This window comes from Onychostoma macrolepis, chromosome 07 (genome assembly GCF_012432095.1).
Source record: "Onychostoma macrolepis isolate SWU-2019 chromosome 07, ASM1243209v1, whole genome shotgun sequence".
In the NCBI taxonomy this organism is placed as follows: Eukaryota; Metazoa; Chordata; class Actinopteri; order Cypriniformes; family Cyprinidae; genus Onychostoma; species Onychostoma macrolepis.
In genome coordinates this window covers 29483670-29506977 of record NC_081161.1, presented here as the reverse complement: position 1 = coordinate 29506977, position 23308 = coordinate 29483670, and the positions used below count along the sequence as shown (strand labels likewise).

Genomic DNA, 23308 nt, shown 5'->3' with positions numbered 1-23308 from the left:
ATGCACGTATGGTCTCTGTTTGTACCCCAAATATACCAATGACATCATCTGCATGCAGAGTACGGAAAATGAGTCACTTTGAGATAATCATGCAGAGATTTCCGCATGGATGCAGGCCAGAGCAGGAGTTTGTTTATTTCTTGATTTGGTTGATTTTTTTGTTTGTTTGTTTTGTTCCTCTCACTTTCTCCCCTCTGTGCCTCTTTTCTCTCTATTTTTCTTTAACCATTCTCTTATTCTCTTTTTCTCCTCCAAACCCTTGACAACTTGCTTTTGATGACTCAGTTCTTTTACAAATTGTTTGCTTGGTTTAGGCCGGGGTGTGTCGGTCTTTAAGGGGAGAACAGAAGCACTTGCAAGGGTGTGGGAAAATTCTGCCACTTTTCTAGTTACGGCATTTTGATCGGGCTAGTTGAAAAATGAGCAACGTACAGGTTATTCTGCAAGGGCACAAGTATTTTTAAATCAGTCAATTTATATAGATTCGCCGGTTTCGTCTGCACAATGAAATTGCCTGTTGCAGCTGATCAGGTGTTCTTGTTCAGAAAGAGTATTTATATATATGTCCACTACCTTTTGTACAATGAAGACAAAATGTCCAAAGAATAGACTGGAATTTATTGGGTCGTTCAAGAAAACAGATGCTTTTTGGATCCCTTGTACCATGTCCATAAATAAAGACTTCGACAATAAAGAGATGACAGCAAATTGTACGCTCTTAAAAATTCTTCTTCTGTATTGGCATTCATGATTCTATGGAACTAAACTTTTCTTTATAGTGAAATAAGTGAAAAATAGATCATTCGTGTGTTCTTCACACTAAGAAAAAGAACTGTTCACTGAAAGGGGATGCCAAAATGATTCCTCTGTTGTTTCTCTGAAAACCCCCTTTTGGAGAGTAATTTTTCTGAACACCAACAGACAACACTAACCTTTTTAATTTAAATTTTATTTTTATTTTTATTTTTTTTAATGACCCCAACTCTGTATTGCAACCATGTTGAAATGGTGCTGTTTCTTTTAAAGGTTGGTTGCAACCTGTTACCTCTAAGCAACCTGTTATTCATATTATAGACAAATGAACACGTAAAAATGCTGAATTTCCAGTTTTCCTATACATGAGAGAAAAGAATGTGCCAAAAAGGTGTGTTGACATTTTATTTATCATAGACCAGCCCAAAAGCATTCTTAACATTTTCTTGCTGTCATTTGTTTCATCATTTCCTAGTCTCAAATCAGTTTGAAAGTGTGAGTGTTGAATGCATACCCACAGAAGAGCACATTTGTGATGAATCTATAAGGGCAACCCTTCCGCTGAATGGAGTCGAGCCCGGTTGCCCTGACTCTTTTATCCTCTCCTAGAAAACACTAGCTCTGGAGGGATTTGCACCGGGCCATAATTTTTTTTTTCCCAGTCCACTGAGGGAAGCTCTATCTATTTTTGGCATCACATGACAGACTACCACAGCATACCAAAGAGCCAAAACTCACACAATATCCTCCAGGCCTACAGCCAGGTGACATAAGGGCTCACTGTGAACAAAACAACAGGCTGTTGTTGTCAAACACTTTTGGATTTCGGAAAACCTGATGCTATTATTCCATGTCTTTCAAAAGCCCACTCTTATGCCACGTGAAGCAGTTTAGGGAGACAATTTAGTCTGAGAGCCAGACTTCAGAAATGAAAGAATTAAGGACGATAGAAAGCGAGAGAGTCCATTTTGATGAGCTTAAGCTCAGTCTGTGAACCCGCAGCGAGATTCAACCTGAGATTCAATCAACAGAGTTTCAGCTCTAAACCTCTTATCAGCAGAATGTATCGCTGGAATTAATGCTGATTATTGACTAAATTCATTAAAATCTGTCTAAGTCAAGGATTACGTTCTTCAGTCAAGTGAAAGCGAGCTTTAAGATAAGTCCAGACGTCTAGAAAAGCTCAGAAAGTTGTTCTTGGCAACTCTACTTTTTGACCTCAACTGAAAAGTACAGTGAATATTACAGCCTGAGGTATCATTGCAGATTTATAAAAACCAAATGTACTTGTTCTGTTGATTTATGAAGCTAAACATCAAGTCATCTCCTTTTTTATAAAAAATGTTATTACTGCCATTAATTATACTCAACATCATGCACTAGCAAAATGTTTTAAACTGTATATTGGTTAGTGAGTTTAACCTCAGAAGAAGGTTGTGATTTTCCCACAATTCTCTGTGAATGCAGGCCTTTCTTGGCATTTACTGTATGCAACAACTGGGCGAACTCAGCAAGGATATGGCAGCTAGGAAACTAGCCAGGAAACATTTACAGAGATTCTGCACCTTACTAAAGCCTAGCAATCGAGCATGATCCTCAGTCATCACTGCTCTTAACAACACACATTCACAGAGGAAAAGGAGAACACATCTGGTCCTTATTGGAACCAGAGAAAAAATGAGTCCAAGCCAAACTAATTATTCAGCACCACAGAGAGGTATTAATACAAAAAATATTTACTTGCGTCATTGAAAGGTTACGTGTGATAGTCTCGTCTAGCCAGATCTTTGGCAATAATCTGGTCCACATTGCAGCTTATGCTGGCCAAGAACCATCTGCTTACACAGGACAAGCTGCCTGTCTGACACGTTTGACCTCTTGAGGTAACCAAAGAAATGAACGACATCCATCATGCTGGCATTGTCCTTTTGACCTCTTATATTCTTTTTAACTGTTTTTCTAACATTAATTTCTTGATTTTATATACTTTAATCACAATTTTTAATTACTCAGTACATCTCTATCATTCTATATATCTGAGTGTCTTTTCTTTTCTCTAAATCAGTAAATTATTTCATTTATAATGGTACTAGGCACAGACTTCATCTTAGTTTTGGTTGTATTATTGTAAGCAAATCAAAGTGGTAGTGCTTATATATATATATATATATATATATATATATATATATATATATATATATATATATATATATATATATATATATATATATATATATATATAGCGGCCTATATAGAGACATTTATTAAGTTTTTCACGATATTTTAAATAAATAAAGTGTCCATTAAAATATTATTATTTATTTTATTTTATTTTTTTACTGTTTTTAACATTGTTGATAATAATAAATGCCTCTTGAGCACCAAATTAACATGTTAGAATGATTTTTGAAGAATCATGTGGCACTGAAGACTGGAGTAATGATGCTGAAAATTCATCTTTGCCATCACAGGAAAAAAAAAACATTTTATAATATATTAAAACAGAAAACAATTATTTTAAATTGTAATAATATTTCACAATATTAATGTGTTTTTGATCAAATGCATGCACCCTTGGTGAGCGCAAGATACTTCTTTTATATATATATATATATATATATATATATATATACTTATTTTGTGATATTCCACCTTAATAGTTTTTAGATGTATTTATGCATTTAACAGACGCTTTTATCCAAGGAGACTTACTTTTTATCAGTTCATGCATTCCCTGAAAATCAAACCCATTTGCTAGTGCCATGCTTTACTGGCCAATATATAAAACATTTAGTGCAAACTACAATGATAAACAGATGATACACAACAGCTCTTCTGATGAGAACTGAAACAATGTCATTTTCATTCCACTATTTTAAATGCGGTCATTTAACATCTCCCAAAGAGCTGTTTATTCTCAGCCGAACAACTGCGGATTAATTTATTCAGCACACTTTGGAGGGCTGTATGAAAACTGTGATGTCATGCCACATATTGGCTGGAAAATGATGACTCATATGTGCGTTTGTATGCTCACTGAAGAATTGGTGTTCAGCTGAAGTGACTCAGTGGCTCTTTACGGTGTTTCATTGGCAGCTTTCAGAGCCTGTAGTTGCAGAGCGAGGTTGTAATATGGATAATGTGCATGGCTGCAACAGAGATAATTTGCAATAGACCGAATGAACCTGCTCTTTAAACAGGCTAGAAGCTTTGCCTTTGAATTCACAATATTTATCAAGTGATCAACACAGCGATCCTGTGCATAAGTCGGTGCTAACTTGAACGCGAGGGAGCGATAAAGAGATAGGTCTGTGGTGGGCGTTTGACTGCTCTTGAGGAGCCAACGTTGTGGGAGGGATCCCAAAGTGCACACACGCTCCTCGAACGCTGGCAAAAACATTTACCCAATATCCAAGCAATGTCTATGATAATTGCATAAGATTAAGCTAGCTAGATTTTGCTGGCTAAAATGTAAGATAAACACACAATTTTTGAACCTAGCAAATATGAGACACATGCGCTAGAGCCCTTTCTCTTAATCAGATTGGTTAGATCATGTCTCTGCTGCTGCTTTGAACCACTTGAATATCAGACATGAATACAACCAAGCTAAGTGCTGCCTAAGGCTTAACCTAACCTGCAACGGACTACTGGGAGCTCAACAGAGAGGAAGAGCGACCCGGTCATTTAAACAAAGTGAAGTGGACCAGTAAAAGAGTACCCGATACACATTAGAGGGCTGCTGTACTGACAAAACCTTCTCCAGGCTGGATAACACTTTCTTCAAGAAATAAAACCTACTATGATGCATTACATTATGTGGGTCATACAACAGCATCTTACACATATATATATATATATATATATATATATATATATATATATATATATATATATATATATATATATATAATGACATATCTATATTTCTATAATGGTTATGTACATGACAGTGTTAATGTTTGGTCCTGATGGAATAGATCTGCTACGCTGCTGCTGCTGTGGTAGAGCATGTACAGAGACTTGTTCCTGCCAATACATCCACAAGCATGTAAGAAATACTGCTGCTGCACATATAACATATATGAATATAAAATCAGCCTGTTGCAGAACTATACAGGTGGAGCTGGGGGAGGTGAAGGGTTACAGCAAGCATTAGCCAAGTATTTGAATATTGAGCAGCAAGCTCATTACCTTCTGAAACAAAAAGAAGCTAGGACTAAATCCAGTAGAACTGTGGCAATGTCTCCAAGATGCTACCTGCAAAGCTGCCTGAAAAACTATGCGCAAGTGCACCTAGGGCAAAAGCTGCTTTAAACGCAAAGGATGGTCACACTAAATGTTGATTTAATTTAGTTAATAGAAGTTCATTGATAAAGAAAATCTATTTATGACATTATTTTTGACAGCATCCTCATTTTACAGCATTTTTACACAAGTGCCTAAAACGTTTAACAGTACTGTAGCTTTGCAGGTGGGTTTCTTGAAGCGTCTTGGAGACGTTGCCACAGTTCTTCTGGATTTAGTCTGTCTCAGTTTGTTCTGTTTCTTCATGTCATTCCAGACAGACTGGATGATGATCAGATCAGATCTCTGTGTGGAGCAGACTCCTTGTGCAAACAAAAATCTCATTGGATTATTACAACTAATGGCAAAATGAATATTTGGAAATGTAAACTGATATCTCCTACTGACACACTACAGAAAAAGATAGAAATTTTTATCTGGTGAAAATACTAGTGTTCTAATACTTTTGGCCACCACTGTATGAGAACAAAGAACATATTCTTTGCTTCATGTTCATTCTGGAAGTTTTTCTGAATTATAAATCAGCACAGGTGTATTCATCTTCACAGAGCGATACGGGAGAAGGTCAGAATACACCTCTGCTATATGTCATTATTTAGAGTCGGCCAAAGAGTTCATCGCCCACAAACTCATCCACATCTCACTGATGACTGTGTCGTTATGAAACCGTTGCCGTGGCACTCATGTGCTTTGGCAGGTGGCTGCAGGGAGTGAAGGATTCCTGGCTCTGACTATCTGTGCAGAACAATGCCAAAATATTACAAAAAAACAAAACAAAACAAAAGAATAATGTGGAATAGGTCCATACAGAGAGGTCAGATAAATGTATTATTCAGACATGGGACTTTTAGACATCAGTGATGTCAAACTGACACAACACAAATTGTCATATTTAAATGAATGCCAATGAATAATATTTAATCATTTTTAAATTATAATATTTACACTATTATTTAAAGGATTGGAGTCAATAAGTCTCATTTTCACCAACAAACTACAAACAGTAAAAACAGTAATATTGTGAAATATTATTCATTTAAATGTAATTTATTTTATGTGATGGTAAAACTGAATTTTCAGCAATCATTACTTCAGTCTTCAGTGTTACACGATCCTTCAGAAATCATTCTAATGTTTTGATTTGGTCTTATTAAAATCAAACAGAATAATAAGATAATAATCTTGTTATAAACATTTTTCTTCTTCATTATTATCGTTATGATTTTAATCTTACGGATTATCATTTTAATCATAGCATAGTGACTTTGCAAGAGGTAGAATTGTGTGGTTGAGTCATATGGACTAAACTTTTTCTTTTTTCGGTTAGTAAAAAAAAAGACAGTTTTCATTTTCGAGTGAACTAACCTTTGATAAGACCTTTATTAGATTTGAATCTGTGTTCCACTCAGAGATGAGGTGATGAACGAGAAAGGCCAAGCTGGATACCTATGTCACTGCAGGTCTGAAGTGGGTAAGACTAGGATGCTGGCTTTTACTCAGATGCTGGCTGGGATGTGGCCTGGATTTGGATGTGCTTTGATTTAGACGACTGATGGGGGATCAGTTTATCACGAAGAGCAGAAGCATTGGCAGTTTTCTGGAAAGGGCAAGTGAATTGTAAACTTGAAGCTTTTTGGGCATTACATGATTTTACAATACAATTAGAGCTGTTTTTGACTGAGCCAAGATGGCCAAAGTGAAGCCAACTACACTAAATGACAAGCATTATATTTGAAAGTCAAGACATTGAAGAGAGTATTTCGACATTCAGAAGTTACCCTTTTATGATTCACTGTAGGCCGATCAGATCAATTTTGCCCAGATGTGATGCAATGACAGCGTAACATCATCCAGAGGAGACACCAGCCATGGCCAAAGCGTAAAACCCTCTATTAAAACAAAAAAGCTGCTGCATACAATTTATTTTGTTAATATGGGTTAATGATAAAAATGTGAGAAGCATCTCTAAGGACAAATGTGCCATCTGTTTGCAGCATGTGTGAGTCTGTCCTTTGCCACCCAGTACAATGTCAGGACACCACTCCCTGTTTACTCATCTCCTGGAAATCACCGGACATAACATTATTCCACATTTCTTTTCGTTAAAGTAATACTAAGCAGTGATAACTTAGTATGACTGAGATACTATTATAGTTTTCATTAATATTTTGAATTAGTTTTATTTTTATATTGTACTGTTTTCACTATAAGTTTTAGTAATTTCGTTGTTTCGGCCTTTTATTAGTTTTTTGTACATCAAGTTGCTGAAATAAAATAAGTTAAGGGTTCTTTTTTATTTTATTTCAGGTAAATTTTGTTTTATTTCAAGTAACATTTTTTATGGCTTTAGTTCTTAGTTTTAACTATAAAAACTGTAATAACCTTGATACTATTTTTTCGCACTGCTACACAGTATTATTTTCAAAATAGAAAACAATAATAAAATGTTTCTTTAGCACCAAATCAGCATATAAGAATGATTTCTGAAGGATTAATGCTGCTGAAAATTCAGATTTTGCGTGACAGGAATAAATTGCATTTTAAAAATCTATTAAACTAGAAACAAATTATATATATATATATATATATATATATATATATATATATATATATATATATATATATATTATACTATTTCAAAATATTCCTTATTTTAATTTATTTATATCAAATAAATGCAGCCTTTGCAAACCACAGAGACTCGTGGCTCGGCCCTATATGAATGCAGAATGTGAAATGCACAGCTGGTTGTGGTATTCTCATGTGTGTTATGATGGTGAAACTTCTGTTTTAGTGTCCGTGGTGAAGCCGTTGGCATCTTTGTGTTGTTCTGGCAGCCTCCTGAGGAAAGACCACTGAGTACGAGACAACTCTCCATCTGCCTCCTGTGCCAAAGCTTGCAGGGCCTCTCCGTCTTGTTCAGCCCTGCCGAGTTTACAGTCTTGGTGACTGGCGTCAAGTAGCAGTCTCAAGCTGCTACTGAATCATGAAGCCGTTTCACACTAAAGCAAGAGAGTGTCTGTGAGACCGAAGACAGATTGAATGATCGTAGCCGTGTACAGTCATTCCGGTTCATGATTGCTGCCCTGTGAAACACTTAGCAGAGTCTTAGAAGCGATTACAGTGACTTCTCAAGTGGCAGATATCAAATTCTCCTTTATTTTTAAATGAGTGCTTGGAGTTTAGCAGTCTTTGCTTATAACCTGGTCATTTGGGCTCTGTTTTGTTTCAAATGAAAATCATTTAAACAAAAATAAAGCAACAAAATAGAGGTCAACAAAAAACTCATATAAAGATAATATTATGAATACATTATAGTATTATACAATACTATACAATAAAGTAAACCCCAGTGAAAAATAAATATACTAAAATGTTTAGCATTAATTTCATGCTAAGTATATTACAAACACATTTACATATTTATGTGCTTAATAAAAAATACCTTGCAATTGTATTTTTGGTATACTAAACAAAAATGGGAACAAATCATTTTTAATAATTGTATTTTTAATGCACTTTAATTGTGCGAAAGCAAAGATATACTGAATTATATTTGATTGGAACTATTAACTATTAAATATCTTGCATTTAAAGACCAATATTATTTAAAGATCATACAATCCTCATCAATAGTGGTATTAAAACACATTTTAAGCTTAATAAGAAATGTGCATTGTGCACAAATACTCCAAATAAAGTGTCATATTTTTTATGTCAGTAAGTCTCGAGTGATATGTCAGTATGTGTTAATAGATTTGAACTACACTTAGTGTGAAAAACAAAAATGTTTTTTAATATATATATATATATATATATATATATATATATATATATATTTATTTATTTATTATTTTTTGTTGTTGTTTTGGTTTTTTTTTTACATACAGCAGGCAGTCTTTATTCTACTTACAGGTCTTTCCTGTTTTCATTTTCCATCCTGCTGTTACTTTGCAGTGTAATAAAACATTTTGCATCAAATACAGTATCCATAGTGCTATTCATGCCTTTATCTTTATCTGAATTTATTTTGGTCTTATCTGCTTCTACAGTAGTTTCCTTATTCCCTGCCCTATAAGGGTCAGACACTGTGACCTTGGGTTTGCCATGCCTCGATTTGAAGTGTCAGATGAACATTGACTTTTCTTAGTTGCTGCCGCTCTTCTGAATCAAACAAACACAGTAGGATGACAAAAAGCGTCACACTAAGACCAGAGATGGAAAGTAACGAAGTACAAATACTTCGTTACTGTACTTAAGTAGATTTTTCTGGTATCAGTACTTTACTTCACTATTTATTTTTCTCGGTACTTTTTACTTTTACTCCTTACATTTTTACACAAATATCTGTACTTTCTATTTCTTACATTTTCAAACCAGGCTCGTTACTTTAGTTTTGGTGGATCACCATTCGATAACAAATCTATAATAAATCATGAATCGGTTAGTCTTGACTGGCAACGCGATTCGGCTCGCGCTCCGCGTCTCCGCCAAAAGGTTTCTATCGAATTCTATCAGAGTAATCAATGCAAAAGACTCGAGAATGGAGTGGATCAGAGAGGAAAAACTACTGACCTGTTCATGACTTCAAATGCAGGTCAGTTTCATTTGTAAATAGGCTGTAGTTTTGTGTTTGTTTACTTAGTTAAGAATTAAACTGCTAGCAACTCTTAGCAGTAGCAGCCAGATGATTAATAGCCTACTGTAAACTAAACTAAATTAAATTACTATCATCACTCAAAATACTGTATGATAAAGGACATCATTATTATCTACTGTAAAGTTACAGTAGTAATTTAGCAAACAAATGTTATAAAACATCGTTTTATAATACATTTAGAGGAGAGGGAGCAAGAACAGATAACAACACAACCCTTACAAAAATTTCAAACCAAAAACCATGATTATAGTTAAACCATGGTGACCACAAATTAACCATGGTTTTGCTACACTAACCATAGTCTAACCATGAAATGTGTAGTAAAACTATGGTTGTAAATTAAAACAGATTGTAATCAATCTGCCAAAAAAAAAAAAACATGGTTACTATACTTTTACTGTAATAAACCATGGTTATATTTGGTAAGAGAAAAATATGACTCATGATAATGCAATAACATGTACGGTATTAGGATTTTTCTTTAAATATATTGTCATGATGTAATTATTATTGTACTCATTTTGACATTTAGGCCATTTTAAAAGTATAGTTTCGCTAAATCTATAGATTTAAGTCATTATTAGATAGAACAATAACACATGGTCATAATGTGATACTTTAAATTGAACTAAAAAAAGTTATGTTATTGCAAACAGAATACAATGAGGTGGTTGTTTTGCAACAAGGTGGAGACAGTTCTGTTCGTTATGGGAAAATTGACAGGTACAAGAAAACTGAGATTTGATAAAAATTGTGAGATTTCCTTGCCTGAATTTTTGTCCCAGTCCTGCCCTGTTCTACATGGTGGTTGTTCAGCCATGATACATTCACTAGCTAACAAAATATTAAATGTAAGTTATATTGTATTAATGTGTCAATATAACGTAACTGGACCTCACCAGCATGACACTAAAACAGGTAGTAGTAATGGGTACTTTTTACTTAAGTAAATGTCATAACCAATACTTCTTTACTTTAACTTCTTTTACTTTAAAAATGTGTAGCCAGTGCTTCTACTTTTACCAAAGTATTTTTAAACATGAGTATCTGTACGTCTACTTGAGTAAAGGATGTGTGTACTTTTGCCATCTCTGACTAAGACCATTAAAACTACAGGAAAACAACATGTGCAAATTCACTTAAGCGACTGAAGCTGTATTATAGTATAGTATTATAGTATTTATTATTGTAATTAGGTTTTTGTATCAAAAACAGTTCTATTCTATATTTTTAATATATATAGATGGCATTTTGCTTAACTTGCTGGTTTATTTGTTCTCTGTAATTAGCTGATTTGTACATTTATCAAGTTAGTAAGTGCCAGACTGCATTCTTGCTGGGCTAAAATCACTTTATTTCCCTATATTTTATAATGCATTAAAAGCAGGGCTGCTGTGCAATCTATTACAGTTATTATTCCTCTGGCTCATGATAACACAGGCGCACTTTATCACCACAAGTCAACTGTTCTTACATTCCTAAATTCTAGATATACGAGGCATCGCAGGCAGTCTGACAGAATAGGTGAAGAGCACATTAAGATCACATATTATGTTCCTGGGAGTGACGGCAGCAGAGAGGGTGAGTTATGCATACACACCTTGTACACATTCATAAGATAAGTAGACCCTAGAGCAGCTCTGGGTGAGTAGCCACAGGATGGATGTTTTAGAGGGATTTACGGCAGTGATGGCTTGTAAACATTTTTAGGCACGATGCCAATAAGAAATAGATGTAGCTGTGGCGAAGATGGAGAGCGAGTTCCTCTGATCTAGCCTCACCGTGCTCTTCTCGCTTCACCCGAGGAGTCGCTAGTGTCAGAGCATTTTTAACCAGCCATTCCCTAGAATTAGGATGTTAGAACGCTCGTTTCCAAATCTCTGCAAATGCGAGACAATAAACAGATGTTCAGGCGGCATTTTAGTGTGTGCGCCGCGTGTTACCTTGCACGTCGCTGAATGGCTTTCACACTCAAGTATTCCAGATGGAGTTAGAACTCAGCACTTCAACTGAGGCAAAATGTTTGTAGCCAAAACAGTGAATGCAGATCTCAACCCAGCATTTATGAGCTTTTTATGTGAATTTATTTATTTATTTCTGTGAGCGTTCCACGGCCAAGCGGCAGACCCTCCGCAGGTAGTCCTGTTCATCACAGAGACAGCATGTGGATCTGAGCTTAGCCAAGTCCAATCCCAGCCCCTCTCCGCCTGTCACTTAGCCAGCACAGTGTGACACATTCAAAGCCTCTCCACTATTCATTAGCATAGAAGCTCTGTAGAATGAAATAAATATCTTTCCCTGCCTCATCAGTTTGAATTTGAGGAAGGAATGGTTACGTAAGTCTGCTAAATTTATCAATGCTCATTTTATGCAAAGCCCAAGCTTACAGGCGGAGCCTGCGCGGTATTCCAACAGGAGGATGCCTTTCGTTTCCCCCCAAGCCATTCTATTCTATTTCTGTCCATGAAAAAGGAGGAAAAGATGCAAGATCTTTAAAAAGGCGGGCCATTTTTACCAAGGACTTCTTGGTTCAGGGGGCCAAAATGAGCTTGTCTTTGCAGTCTGTCAAATTAAGCATCCATGAGAAATTCATTTGTGACTTGACTCATTGTTTGGGGGCAAAAGAAAAGGTAACATATATAGTCTGTGTCATTGAAATAACTTTGTACATGGCAAAATGAAAGAGTCTTGTAGTGTGTGTGTGTGTGTGTGTGTGTGTGTGTGTGTGTGTGTGTGTGTGTGTGCGGTTTGAGTCTTTGATGAATGAATTGGTATTCTAACAGTGTGAGGCTGGAAGTGAACTGCTCTGCTCCCACAGGAAACTGTTAGTGTCCCTCTTTCTTTCTCTCTCTCTCTTCTCTCTCCCTTACTCTCTCTGTGAGGCTGAATGATATGCCCCATGCCTGTGAGCTGCTCAGCCATATACAGGGCTGACTGACAGCTCCCTCAGACCAGCTTAAGCTAAGACGGCACAGTGTAACACAGTTCAACATAGCTCAGCTGAACACTACACTGCGTACCACTTACCTGCACACTCCAAAATTAGATTTGCACTAGACATGCAACAAAACGCAGGACAATACGTCCAAAGTTACACCTTTGGGTAGTGTTTTTCAGACTATCAGAGTGGAAAGTTTGAGAATGTGTTCATGCCTTGCCAGAAATGCGAACATCCTCTGAAATTCAATTAACAATTTTTTTTTGGCGGGCATAACTTGTATTTGAACATTTCTGACAAGACTGATCAGTGTTTCATGAACCGCTTTTCAGCTGCACTTCTCACATTCTAAAGATAAACATACAGCACAACCAGTCTAGTCCAATTCACAAACAAATGACACTTATGAGATAGTTCTTTTAATTAATCATTCAAAAAGACTCATAAGTTACCGGTTTGAATCTGACAAATCCTTCTGACGAATATATATATGGGCCATTCTACAGAATTGGAGAAAAAAAATGTGTCTGATATCCAAGGTTCACATTTCTAGTAATTGTGCAGTCAATTCTCATATTGTATTTTCAGAAAGTTTTGGAATATTTATGCTCTCCCCAAATTTGTCACTACCGAAACACAGTAGGAACAATTTAATTAGAAGGGTCATATTGAACTATTAAGGTTTTGCTTACATCTACAGCGTAAATATATTTTTATAGGTAAATCAATAACAATTACATTTTTAACAATATTTCAAGTGTAATTTATGAGATTTGTTTTATTTTGAATCCAATTTTTCTTTGTAAAAGGCAAAAAGTTAATCATACTGATTTTAAAGTTAAGGATTCATTAGTTTGAATATACATTGAACCAAAAACCATCATAACATCTTAGTTGATCATTCATTATACTTTATTTTTGACAAAACATCCCATGTTTCGGTAGTAACTACACAAATGTAGGGGTTAGGGTTCGGGACAGCCACCTCCCAATTGAAAGTACCCAATAAATTATGATTTTTTTTTTTATATGTTAAGCTCACTAATATTTTAAATATTATTGTGGGTTTCAATAGATAATAGAATGATCTTAGTAAACATCTAAGATTTGAATACTTAAATGCTTTTTAAATATGTTTTTTTGCTTGTGGGACAGCAGTTTACACCAATTCTGTAGAATGGCCCATATATTCTATCTTTATCTGTATCTTTTATAGCTTATCATAACCCTTATTCAATGAAATTGAAAAATAGGCATACCTAATTTACTAATATGATAAGGAAAAATTCAAAAAGTGAACTATAAGAGAACAAATGCATCTATTCTCATATTTCACTCTGAGAAGTTTTTGGTGGGCTTTAAGATTCATTACCTCTCTAGGTACAGTAGGTCCTAACATAAAATAGTTTAGGAACCTCTGTTATGCAACACACTTCATCACTGAATGCTGCAGTTATATGCACCATAAATGCTAAAGAGGAATTCTAAAAATGAGCACCGCAGCACGTCTCAACACGGGGCAAATCTCAACATGGCATAGCTTCAATAGGAAACTATGACACTTATTCAGATAATCCTTAAACTGTCCTGTCAATCAAACCACACGCCTGCATAAAACCCTCACGTCACTTGCTTTTGCAGCCTCTCCAAGAGATGTTCTCTGCATGCAGTCTCTGTCGCTTCATTGCTATTTCATCCCAAATTACCACACACTCTTCTGTCCTCATTGAAATCAGCTAGTGACTCACTGTAGGATCAAAACAGAGCACTTGCAAAAATTCCCATTTTCTCCACATCACCCCCATGCATTATCCCAACCTCCTCCGAACATTCCTTGTTGAAATCCGAATCCAAAGCTGACCCCCTTCAACACGAAATGTTTATGCTGCAGCTCTCATAAATGTCAGCCCATCGTTAATCATGCAAGTGTACTGTACATGTGAAGATGTTTTTACAATGCATGAAAGTCATCACATGACCACTGCTCAACTTAGCATGGCTGTAAACAAGACTTGAATTTGATATCTATGTTTTTAAATGAGAACATTTTTATCCACATTTATTTTAAATTGACTTGGAGTGCATTTAAGTAAGGCAAGACCGCGAATGGTTGTAATGCCTGTTTTGTGCTATTAATCGAAAACTTTTTATATAATGTTCGCTCAAAACAAGTTATAATTTATTCTTTATCTGTATAAATGAATATTTTTTAATATATATAATTTAATATAAAGAGTACTCTGGTAAAAATCCACTGCATTTTATTTGAAGCATTTTATTTCAAAAAGCATTATATTTTACTTCAAAACAGAAAAACAGTACAATGATACTTTTTCATTCATTGTTATTTATATAATTATATTAATGTGCAAAATTTAATTAATAATTATAATGTGTTTTAATGAATTTAATTATAATATATTAATATACTAAATCAAATTAATGTATAAAGATTACTTTTGATAGAGATCCTCCGCATTTTTAAGCATTTTATTTCAAAAAGGTAAAAAAAAAAAAAAAGTATTCAAAAACTCAAAAAAACATTATTTTATAAGCTATACACACACACACACACACACAATATTATGTTAATATGTACATATCTGAATTAATATGTAATGTATTTGGATGATATAAATATCTAATATTAGGTATTAAATATTTTTAACATTTAGGCGAAAGGTTTGAGATCTGCTGTTATAGCCAACAAGCTGCCACTGTTATGGCCGACCAACATGATTTGGGAATTCTGTCACATTATTTTAAGGTTACTTCTAAACAGTCATTGAGCTGTGTAGAGTGGCGTTCATTCCCATTCGGTCTGAAATTTAATTTGTAACTCTAATCCCCAGTCTCACGCACACACACATGAATACACATATGCGTGGCCACCTAGGACGATGAGGGCACTGGCAGGTCAGGGGTGTCACAGCAGAAAATATCAGGCCGACTCCTGCTGCTCAGGTTCAGCCCAGGCCCCCGATGAGTGGCAGAAGCCTTTGAAAGTGTGTGCGCGCATGTGTCCGTGATGCGTTTGTGCGTCAGTCAGAGGCATTTCCAAAAGAACCTGGCGCATTGTGTGCTCCGAAAGGTTGAGCAGGCGAATGGAAATATCCATTGTAGATGATTGACAATGCCTGACACCCTTATATATCACTCTGCCGAACGCTCATTGGAAATATACGTCCCACCCCCCTAGTCTAAATCCTCTGAGATAGAGCCGCTTAAGCACAGCGCTTCTGCACGACTATGTTCGTGTGCTATTCAGAGGCATGAATGTACCATTCAGTCGCTCACAATCGGAATAAATGTAACCCGACACCTATTCCGCTGTGAGAAGAAGAACGCCTCGGAATATACGGCCTATATGAATATCTGCAGCTAGACATGAGTAATATTTCATATCAACTTCAGAAACTCGACAAATCCAATTATTCATGTTTGTAGTGGCTGTTTGAAAGCTTTGGCTGTGAGCAAAAGAGGAAGTTTTTTGCAATAACAGTTTATATTTGATAGTGAAAGAGTGCACCTCAGCCCTAAGGTACATTCTTTTCTAAAAGGAAAAAAATCTTACAATCTCAATGAAAGAAAGAGTCTCCCCTTAATAGATCTACCATGTGACTTTTCTCTTCTCTTCTCTTCTCTACTCTTCTCTTCTCTCATTCCATCTCGTCTCCTCTCCTCTCCTCCACTTGTATTTTTGCTCCAGACAATTCACACTGGCAGTTTCCATGACAACAAATAGAAATTTCCCTTCACACCTCATGCGGGTGCATTTCACCGCCAGTGCATCGAAGACAGCGCCCGCCTCTCGTGTCACAAACTGTCTGTGCCATGCTCTTGTGTTCCAACCTCCATTTCTCCCAACCAAAAAGCCCTCCTCCGTCCTCCTCTACCCGTGTCACTTAGCCTTAGCTCCAAGCTACAGCCCACTAGCTTCTTCAAGGCCTCACGCTGGCCGCGAGGGCACAAGTGTCATATAGAATCACGCTCTCTGGTCCTCATTTCCCTATCTCTCGGAGGCTGGTTTGGTATTATGGGTGGGTTAAGATGAGTCCCATGTATGGAGTTCTCAGAGCTGAGAATGATGTCAGTAATTGCACAGAGCGGCTGAGGATGTGCCGCGTGCCCGTGGCGGTGTGTGTGTGTGTGTGTGTGTATGTCATGGATGGCTGAGTACGTGCGGTCTTATGTGTTCTGTTCTTTTACAATTCAATCGTTTCTGCATCAACAGTCTTCTCTCTCTCTGCCAGAGCATTACTTCCATTCACTCTGTCATGCTCCTATTCTTGTTCATACATTTTTTTCCTCTGCACTCGTTCACAATTTTATCTCTTCCTCTCATTCCCGTGGAACTGTCCCTCGACTGTTATTCTGCTCTGTCATCCATTGTCCTACTCATTTATTTGAGTCTTTTTTCACTCTGTGCACCTCTCCTGCTCTCTTATCTCGCTCTCTTTGTTTCACATAGTCCTGCAGAGCTACCAGACTGGTCTAACATATATTCATAGCTGCCGAAGGGACCCATTTCAAAAGAGGCTTCTGTTGCCAAGACAGCAGATTTTCTCTCTGCAAATATTACAGGATGTAGTTACAGCACATTTAAGGGTGAAGTGATGTTGTCAGCCCTTTGTACGCCTTACTGAGAAGTAACTCAGTTTGATTGCTATCATCCATCAACATAAGTCAAAGTTTGCCTCATGAGTTGGAATTCAACTGAATTGGCCACACCCCAGAGGAAGTTGAATTGAAATGTCAGGAAGAGGAATTGTTTACTGAATTGTAATTCTAAAAGATTCCTCGCATGTAATGCATTCTGAGAGTGCCTCTGCACTGGTCCATTCCGTTCTGTTCCGTTCCGTTCCGTTCCATAAAATAAAAAATAAAATAAAATAAAATAAAAGTTTGTTGTTGTTTATGAAATTGCCTAACAATAAATTAAAATTAAAAAAATAATTCTTATCTGTTCATCCATCCATCTTTTCACGCCAATGAAAATGTTGCCATGCCACCTATAAACCTTTAAAATAAAAACTTAAAAACTAAGTTTACCTTGATAAACTTCTAGTTGAAATTAGTTTCTACTAGTTTCTACTTCAGATTGAAATTCTGAATCCTGTTTTTTAAATGAAATGAACAGGATGGGAATTTGCATTGTCAATTCAGTTCTGACTGGCACACAAGCCTGACGTCAACACGTTATCAAACATTGAACTTGACATTACACCATAAAGTAACAAGGAAGCCGTGACCTTTGAACTCAACCTGTCAAAAAGAAAGATTCAAAGCTTTCCAATTAAAAGACAAGCATCACGATGATCATTTAACAGTTGAGTATAAGTACTGATCACAGACCATATGTCATTTATTACACACGTATCTCATAAATGATGTAAAAACGCAATTGATCTCTTCCTCAATTGCTGTCCAAAGGGGGAAATAATTTGCCTAAATCTTCCTCGGCCCATGACCGGCAATCATTTTTGGGCAAATTAAAATTTTGATTATCACTTGATTGCTTTAATTGGTTGAGAATCAAACGCCGTCTGAAGAGGCCCTGGGAAAAGAGCTGGTAATTAGGGTACAGACTCGTGATGAGGAAGAGGGCACAATAGCATAGCAAGAGAGAGATTGGACATTATCTGAGGATGAGTTGGGGGAACCTAAAATGGGGGGATTAGAGTGAAAAGAGAGAGGGGCCAAGGGTACGGCGCAGAGAGAGTCAGGTTAAAGGAAACTGTTGGAGTGTAAAACGGTGTAGAATTTCTAGGGACAGTAACAAGCCAGGCATTATGTTTCCAGCAGTGTTAGGCATAAGGCTAGCCGCTTACTGCCATGTTCCCTGGTAGTGTGAACGCTTCAGAATGCCCACCATGTGCTTGGCTATTGTCCTGTGTCAGGTTTAATGTTACACCTTTGAGTGATGTGGACTATTCCTGGAAGACAGCCACAAGCCCCAACTCAAAGCCAGCAAGAAGGACATTCATGGCCTGTTTCATTCAATGACCTTGCGTATGGGTGATGCATAAAGTATTGCTCTCCTCAGACCAAACGGGACTAGCTCATTGGCGAGCCAGTCGCCATAAATGAGCGCATGCACCCTGACTGTTCCGGCCAATGGTAACAAACATGCTCGGACACAGCTAATGCGAATGTGACAGCTGACATTCCACGTCGGAAGCGTTACGTAAGTGTGCCGAAGCAGACGCCGAGTGTTTGCGAGCTGGAGTGGAAGCGAAGACGGGAAGACCTCACAGATTGTTTCAGGGTCCTCTGGCAAGTTCACCCCCGTTTTACAGACAGCAATGATGGGCGCTCGTCTATAAATATCAGCACCCAGCGCTGATTTACACCCTGTGACCGTAGCCCAGAGTCCACAGGCACTGACCTTCAAGGGGGAATGCAAACACACAAAGACAAATCTGTCTCTTTCCATGTCAGCTTCTGCAGTTTACAGTAAATAAAGAAGCCCACAGAGAGCGGGACAATCTATAATTAAAGTAGAAAGGTCACCTGTACCCTAGTACCTGTTGACTCTCGTCCTCCAGCCACTGGTGACTTTTCCCTGAAGTCAAACAATGGCGGCAGATAAGACTGGGACTAATTAACACCTCATTTATTTTGGTGCACTGGTGTGGACAAGCGAATGTGCGTAAAAGAGGAAGGACCACATCAGCATTCAAGTGTTATTGTGTTTACATCGCCGCATTTGAGCGTATGCGTGTGACCCCTGGATGCATATTTTGTTTGCAGGGTGTGAGCTCGGGCACATTGTCTTCAGTGGGAGTTCAGCTACTGCGTCTGGAGCAAATCCAAGAGGCTAGTAATTGCTCCATGCAGCTTCCATGTTAAATATTTAAACGCTGCCGTACATGACTGACTGGAGGATCAGGTGTCAAAAACAAGTCTGTGGGCCCTTGCAGCAGAAAATGTCCCATAATGGCAAAACTCTGTCCTCGGTCACAGGCCTTAGTCAAAGACGGCACGAACACATGACGAGGGACTTGTTAGACTCGTGCTACATCAACTGTCATGCACACAAATGGAGATTTGAGTCTCAGAAGTGGAGCAGGATGACTGCTAACATAATGAAGAGTTAGATTACCAAAACCATTCATTCAAAAATGCACACACACAGAGGAAAGATAAAAAATGGCCTTCTTTGTTTTTATTTAATATATTATGTTTTGTTTTTTTAATTTTCAACATTGCACATAATTTCATTTCCATCACATCTCATATTGCTGCCTACAAAATGATATGCATGTAGAAAAATCCAGAAGATTGATGAATTAACCCCGGAAAAAGAAAGAAAGAAAGAACGAAAGAAAGAAATGAGACAGGGTCTCCAATATACAAAAAAAAAAAAACAACAACAAAAAAAAAAACAGTAATAAATAAATAACACAAATACATCGTCAATCAGGATGCAAGTTTTCAAAACCAAAGCATCATGCAGAAAGAAAGGGCAAGCCCATCCAAAATTCACATGAATAGAGGAACATCTGGTTATTTATTTACTTCTTTGAGGAGATGATTCTATACACTTTCCTGCCGTCTGGATTGTTCATCGTAAGAACACAGACTCACCGAGCGCATTTCTCACTCTGCATGCTTGTTAGGAGGCACAAAAGCTGACCCAACACACACCAACACACCTCTCATCGAAGCGGAAATACACAGAGGTCCACCTGTGATTACCAAAATGATCTGATATTAGATTCATATTTCTGACGTGCGATTGCCTGTTTTTGTGTTAGTGACCTGTAGCTGCATACATTACTGTAGAACGGACACTAGAAGTAAGGTGATCCTGGTAATTGAAAGAGATCTCTTCCAGTCAGCAATGTTCTCCTGCGGTTTCGTTACTGTGTGGAGACAAGGGTGAGCAGCCAAGCGTTACACAGGTAACTCTGTCCATTACGACACTTTACAAAAGTGAAAAAAATGCCTAACAATTCTGAAGAACTTATGTAAGCTCACTGAAATCCATTAACAATGAGCAGACAGTCACTTGTACACAAAGTACAATATATTCCATGCTGTAATGAAAGCCACAAGAATTTGTTTTATTGTTCATACGGTACATCAAACATCACATTGGTGTGCTAAGGTTTCAGGTATTCTATGATTGCTATATTTTAAGTTGCATTTCTAAGGATTCTCTTCATTTTGTCTCAGTTTCTCTCACACAGTAGCAGGGATTCTGGCTGTTTTGCAATCAATATAGGGATGCACAATATATCGGTCAATATTAGAGATTTTTTCATTTATAAATTGGATCGGGGTGTCGAATCCTACTCCTGGAAGGCCACTGTCCTGCAGAGTTTAGTTCCAACCCCAATTAATCACACCTGAACCAAAGTAATCAAGATTTTCAGGATTACTAGAAACTTCCAGGTAGGTATGCTGGACACCCCTGTGTTAGATAAATATCGGCCGATATTGAATATATATTTGTGCATGCTTTTTCCACCATTTTTACATTTATATACTCTTAGCCATCATCTAACGCTCGCTTGAAGTTTTTAAGAACACTAATTCAATAACACTGTTAAACGTCACTTTTAGCCAATCTTAAAATGAATATTCTCTACATTACAGTTTTCTGAGGCCTAAATTCAGTTGTAACACCTAAAAAAAAAAACATTTGATTTTCGTTCTTAATTTTAAAATTTATAAAGAGAAAATTTAATTTTAATAAGAGCCATTTATTTTCTATAAGCCATGACATAAAAAAACTATTATTGTTATGATTTTATTTTTAGTGCATCCCTAACAGTCAAACAGAATTCAGAATGGTAATGTTGTGTGTGCATCTAATAAGTGAGCTTTTAGATTTCTCTCTGTTGCATTGCATATTCCTGTGCAAATCAGTCCGCATAAGCCACTGTTTAATCGCAGCAAGTTGAATATGAACAAAATAATCGATCGAATCAATGAGAGGATGTGCTGATATGGTCTATCTCGTTTAGCAGGTAATTCTCCTGTTTTTTTTTTACAGGGCAAAGCTTCCTTTTCCTCCAAAGCCAGCTGACCAGTCAGCACTGGCAGAGCATCTCCATGGTAACAAAGTCTCCTCACGGTTGGCTGGTAATTCTTGGCTGTTGACTCAGTGTGTAATGAAAGAGCCATGCGCATCGCATCGTGGATGTTAAGGAATTCTTTTGTTCTCCGATGTAAACCATTCCGATCCACTGTGTCGAGCACAGAGCGACATGTCGCGGTGACATCATAATAGCACTAACACATATTTACATATCAAAGTCACATGCAGATCTACAACATGTGACGTGACGCAATGCTCCATGTTTAGTTGCTTCATGGCGCTGATCCACCTGATGATCTCGGCTTCAGTTTATGAAAAGCACTCAGCAAGTGGTCCTCTGCTAGAGAGTCCAGTCAACTAACTAACACACACGCTAAAAAAAGAGAGAGCTGAGGAGAGAGAGTCTGCAACCGGCAGGATCGGCTTCCACGAGGTGCACAAAACCATTAGGAATTAAGAGAACGAGAGAAAAACAGGGCCCGGGACTTGAGAAGGCTAACAGTCAAAAAGTAGATCTGCCTAAAATGACGTGTGACCTTGAGGACACAATAAAATAGACATCTGCTTATGTGCATCTATTTTTACTAGGTCTAAATCTCTTCAAGAAATAAAAAGAGGTCCAAACATTGAACATAGATTTTCAGGGTTCGACTTTGGTTATATAATATTCAAGGCTAGATTTAAAAAAATAGATAGTACACTTCCATAGAACTTTGCATACAGATTACTTGAATGTATTTCCATGACAACGAAGCAGCTGGTTCATTCTAGAAATTGTTTGTGTTTATATTCTATAAGATCAGAACACGTTTATCCTAAAATTCCGACACGTCGTCTATTCGGAGTACTTCCGACAGGACAGACAGAAAGAAAGAGAGGGACAGAGAAAGAGAAGACAACTGTGTGCATAAGTCTGCATGCTTGGTTGCATGTCAGATAGGCAAGAAGGGAAAGCAAAAGACAAAGAACGAGAAAGGAGTGGGAGATGAAAAGAGAGACAGAGACAGGGAGGATTGCGGGGCAGTCATTTCAGAGAGAGTATCGTCGTCTCTTTCTGTTGCTGTGTCTCCCAACAGAGAGAGAGAGAGAGAGAGTGTTAGTTAACTGGGAATATGACTTGCAGATCTGTTTATATGTGGCTTTATTGTCATGCTGTCGGTGTGTGGCACTGTAATTTGCAGTCTTCTGTTTGAGGGCACTATTTATAGAGGGTATTGCAAAAGGGGCGAATTGAACTGCAATACCAAAATTCCCAGTTCACAACAGCAGAGTAGTGTTATTCCTGTTTACGATGAACTGATCGGTAATATTTATAAACCAAACTCTGATATTTAAAGTGGATGCAGGCAGAGAGAAGCAGACTCCGCTCACCATCTGAGTGCTGGGCATCAGTCCAGTAATGCACCAACTCAAATGAATAACCAGCTGTCCACCAAACCTGATGGCACCCACATTTCAACTTTCATAATTTATCTGCACCTTAGAGACCATCGAGGCCAACAAACATAGGTCTGTTATTCAAAAGGCTATTAGTGATGTTTTACGCCTCTGGGTGATCAAGGGACTGTTTACATAAAAATTAAAGTTCTATAATTTACTC

General features: G+C 37.3%; 1 protein-coding gene across 5 annotated transcripts in view; it reads left to right on the top strand.

The window, feature by feature from the left end:
• fshb (follicle stimulating hormone subunit beta) overlaps positions 1–23308 on the top strand; it is a 69309-nt gene that overhangs the window by 11524 nt on the left and 34477 nt on the right. For 3 of the 5 annotated variants that reach the window (XR_009271975.1, XR_009271973.1, XR_009271974.1), the window contains one exon: positions 1–2757. This exon is cut by the window's left edge. The exons of the other annotated variants lie outside the window; for them this stretch is intronic. The gene's annotated coding sequence lies outside the window, so the exon portion shown is untranslated. Of the gene's footprint in view, positions 2758–23308 lie in introns of those variants that run through there. 5 annotated transcript variants of the gene reach the window in all.